The following is a 5,258-nucleotide window of genomic DNA, read 5'->3' as shown; positions in this document are numbered from 1 at the left end:
TTTTGAAACCATAATATATATATATATATATACGTATATCTCTATATAAATTGAAGGGATAGGATATCCATCACATGGACGCTCAAAGATTGCGAAAAAAGGGGGCAAATTTTTTTCTCTTCCTTCAACTGGGAATCGCATTCCCTATTTAGAAAATCATATTTTCAAGGATCATTCTTGAACCATAAACTAAATCAGATCTGAACCAAAAGGATTAGGAAGGGATTATACTTGATACGGAGGAACAATATCTCCCAATGGAGGTGTTCACGCCCAAGGAAGGATCCAAAATCTGCTCCCACTGAAGATGGCGCAGTGCAAGATGGAGCAGAATCTATAGTGTTCTTCCAAAAGAACTTGACCCTTCGCAAAAATCAACATGATGGCTAATCAATCTTTTCTCCAAAAGATTGGTATCAAGATCAAATCTTGATTACTCCTGTAGAGAGTAGGAGATCGAACTACTGGAGGCGGTGGCTGCAGGAAGGAGGCGGCAAAAGAGTATTCATAGGGTGTAGAATTCTCTCTTCTTGTGATTTCAGCTCTGAAGACAAAAATGTGTTGGTGGCATGTCAAAAGGCTGTCACCCCCTCCTCCTTTTATAATCTTAAAGGGATCAGCTTCTAAACCCATTAGGAGTTGCTAATCCAAATCATATTTGGATTAGAAGTCCCTTTAAGTGATAATGGATAACCCTTATCTTATCTGTAGATCAGATCAACCATCTCCTAGTCTACTTAGGAGGCTTCCAGATCTAAATCTTATTTAGATCTTGGACTCTCTAAGTGGATAGGGTCTAGGCCCAATCCTATCAGCTGATTCATCTCAGAATTCGCCCTTTTTAATTGACTAATCAAATCAGCCCAATTCGAAGTGGGCTTAAGGCCCATTTAAGGTTATGTACTCACTTAGCCTTCCAAAATGCTACCCAGTTGGGCTTCCTTGTATGTGGGACCCAAACATTGATCTACATATCAGCCACATGGGTTCGGCCCAGCCTTTATTATAAGGTCTGGCCGAATACATTGTTATGGACAGTGCACCCCCTGAAACCCATGTTATGGGCTCTATGGGCCTAACACTTACCCTAAGTGGTCCCTGGGCTAAGCCACCTTGTAACACCCAGGGACTGTGGGCAGATGCAAGATTATCCCCTCAGGTATTATCCTCAATGGTCTTACACTTAACCTCTCAGCCCATAATGATCATACATTGCCCGACAAGAGAGGACCTCTCCCTCGTCTACAAGGAATAGTGTTGCACCCTTTGCTTATATGGATCCCGTGAATTAAAACCTTTTGCAAATCAATTCGAAACCATAATATATGTATTTTTATATAAAATATATTTTGCAAAACAAATCTCAACGATTGAAATCGGTTGTCGGTAGTCTTGGTTTCCATCAGTGAGTGCGCATCCCCGATCATTACCTCTGTCCGACAAAGGGGCTGATCCTATCACTATGATCACCCACTCAGATGAATTCTCAAACTGTCTCAACATACCCAGGTTTTGACCCCCGCTAAGGATCTCACTGATTGGTATATCAAAGACAACCCAATCCAACACCTAGTGTAGTATCATAATCGAGTATAGGGTTGGGTGTAACTTTCCAGATTTGCCCATCAATCTCCAAGGTCCAAGGCAATACTGAAAATCTGGTCCAGTTCAAAGATTCAATTAATCTTACACTGTATATGCCTAGGGTCTCACCCTGGTAGCTGAGACAGGCCACCCCAACCGACTTGGTGGTACCATAGTGTCAGCCTTGTCTAGATAGGTCTCCCCAGACTGACCCACTGGCTATGAACATTCTAAACTAACACGAGTCTCATTAAGTGTCCAGTTTAAGGGTATTACACAGAAACATACCAAGGGAACATGAATCAAATATGCACTTTTATTCATTTACAATAAACTCATAAAGTACATCACCTTGATTGAAGCTAAGGGCATGCAAAACTGTCTAACATAAATATATTTTGCAAAACCAAATTTCAATGGATGAAATCAATTGTCGACAGTTTATATTTCCATCAGAGAGAGCGCATTACCCGATCATTCACTTTGTCCGACAAAGGGGCTGATTCTGTCACTATGATCACCCACTCAGGTGAATTCTCAGACTGTCCTAACATACCCAAGTTTTGACCCTTAGTGGGGGTCGGATTGGGTTGTCTTTGATATGCCAATCAGTGAGATTCTTAGCGGGGGTCAAAACCTGGGTATGTTGGGACAGTCTGAGAATTCATTTGAGTGGGTGATCATAGTGATAGGATCAGCCCCTTTGTCAGACAAAGGTAATGATCGGGGATGCACTCTCTCTGATAGAATCCAAGACTGCCGGTAGCCGAATTCAATCATTGAGATTTGTTTTGCAAAATATATTTTATATGAGATATAAAAGTATATATATTATGGTTTCTAAATGTTTGCAAAAGGTTTTAATTCCCAAGATCCATGCGAGTAGAGAGTGCAGCACTGTTCCTTGCAGCCGAGGGAGAGGTCCTCTCTTGTCGGGCATTGTTTGATCATTATGGGCTAAGAGGTTAAGTGTAAGGCCATTGAGGGTAATACCTGATGGGCTAATCTTGCATCTGCCCACAGTCCCTGGGTGTTACAAGTTGGCTTGGCCCAGGGACCACTTAGGATAAGTGTTGGGCCCATAGAGCCCATGTGATGGGTTTTAGGGGGTGCACCGTCCATAACAGTGTATTCGGCCAAGCCTTGTAATAAAGGCTGGGCTGAACACATGTGGCTGATGTGTAGATTAATGTTTGGGTCCCACACCATACAAGGAAGTCTAACTGGACAGCAGTTTGGAAGTCTAAGTGAGCACATAACCTTACTGGGCCTAAAGCCCATTTCGAACTAGGCTGATTTGATTAGTTAAATGAGGGGCGAATTTTGAGATTAGCTTAGCAGATAGGATTGGGTCTTAACCCTATCCACTCAGAGAGTCTAGATCTGAATGTGATTCAGATCTGGAAACCTCCTAATAGGATTAGGAGGGGAACTGATCTAATCTGCAAATAAGATTAGGGTTTACTCTTATCACTTAAAGGGAATTCTGATCCAAATATGATTTGGATCAGCAACTCCTAATGGGATTAGGAGCTGATCCCTTTAAACTTATAAAAGGAGGAGGGGCGGCATCCTTAAGAAGACATTCATATTCACATCCTCTTCAGAGTTGAAATCACAGAAGAGAGAATTCAGCATCATTGTGCTAAATTCTTTCTTGTCGCCTCCTTCCTGCCACCGCCATATCTGCCAGTTCGATCTCCTATTCTCAGTGGGAGTAATCAAGATTGGATCTTGATATCAGTCCTTTGTGAAAGGGCTGATTGAAAGTAGTGCTGACATGCCATCCAGCTGATTCTTGTGAAGGATCTGGTTCTTTTGAAGAATGCTGTTGATTCTACTCCATCCTGCACTACACCATCTTCAATGGGAGTAATTTTTGGTTCCTTCCTTGGGCGTGAACACCTCCATTGGGAGATACTATTTCTCCGTATCAGGTATTTCCCTCTCCTACTGCTTTTGTTCAGATCTAGTTCGGTTCTTGGTTCAAGATTGATCATTGAAAAATATGATTTTTCTAAAATAGGGAATACGATCCCTAGTAGGATGGAGAAAAATTTTTGAAATTCGCCCTTTTCAGCATAAAAGCTATATGGGCCAAAATGCTCTTTGCGATTTAACCCATATACCTAGATAATATTAATCAGTAATATTATGAATTTTTATGGGCTTTAATTATGGGTTTTACAGTTATTTAATTGATTGGATCAATTATGTTCTCCAGGAAAGAAGGGTAGGATCCATCTAATGGACACCATGAAGGGTGTAGAATGGGTGGACGAATTTCAAAAATTTTTCTACCTTCTCCCAACTAGGAATCATATTCCCAAAATTTAGAATACAATATTCAAGAATTCTACTTGAACCATAATCAAACCAGATCTAAACCAAAAGGAAACAGGAAGAATTATACCTGATTCAGAGAAACAATATATCCCAATGTTGGTGTTCACGCACAAAGAAGATGCCAAGATCCGCTTCTGCTGAAGATGACATAGCTGTTGATGGAACGGAACCAATAGGGTGCGTCCTACACTGGATCCTTCGCAAGAACCCATTGGAAACTCTGAACACTGAATCCTTTTCAGTCTTTTCTGCAAGACTGATGTCAAGAACTGATTTCTTGACTTCTTTCTCCTACAAAGATCGAATCTTGCAAGAGGGGTTGGCGGCGGCTGGAGGAGAACTCCTGGACGAAGATGGCTGAACAACTTTCTTCTCTCTCTTAGAGAAACTTAGTTCAAAATCTGGTACATTCGACCTTATTTTCTCCTCCTTTCTTCTTGATTAAGAAATCCTCCTAATTAGGAGTTATCCCAATCCAAATCAATATTTGGATAGGGGATAATCTTAATCCTATCTGTAGATTAAGTTAGTTTACTCCTGATCTTATCAGGAGGTTACCAGATTCAAATCTGATTTGAATTTGGTCTCCTAGAGTGGATAAGGTAAAAGGCCCAATCCTTTCACTAACATTAATCTCAGATTCGCCCCACAGATGGGTGATCATATCAACCCAGCTCGTAATGGGCTTTTGGCTGATTAAGTGTTCAATGTTTAATTAGTTTCCAATTTACTACCCAGTTGGGCTTCTTTGTATGGCGTGGGACCCAAGCATTGATCTACACACCAGCCACATGGGTTCGTCCCAGCCTTTCTTACAAGGCCCAGCTGAATTCACCAAAAAACTCAGTGACCCCCTTGAGCCCATCACATGGACCCTATGGGCCCTACACTTACATTAAGTGGTCCCTGGTCCAAGCCATCTTATAAAAACCCAAGGATTGTGGGCAGGTGCAAGATTATCCCATCAAGTATTATCCTAAATGGTCTTACACTTAACCTCTCAGCCCTTAATGATCAAGCACTGCCCAACAAGAGAAGACCTCTCCCTCGGCTGCAAGGAACAGTGTCGCATTCTCTACTCACATGGATCCCGGGAATTAAAACCTTTTACAAATCTTTTGAAACCGTATATATACATTTATATATATATTAATTTTGCAAAAACAAAATTCCAACGGTTGAAATCAACTGCCAGCAGTTTGGTTTCCATCAGAGAGAGTGCATTCCCGATCATTACCATTGTCCGACAAAGGGGCTGATCCTGTCACTATGATCACTCACTCAGATGAATTCTCAGACTGCCCCAATATGTCCAGGTTTTGACCCCC

The sequence above is a fragment of the Nelumbo lutea genome, chromosome 3 (assembly GCF_056320005.1).
Source record: "Nelumbo lutea isolate HS-2025 chromosome 3, American lotus-T2T, whole genome shotgun sequence".
NCBI lineage: Eukaryota > Viridiplantae > Streptophyta > Magnoliopsida > Proteales > Nelumbonaceae > Nelumbo > Nelumbo lutea.
Note: the sequence above shows the minus strand (reverse complement) of the source record.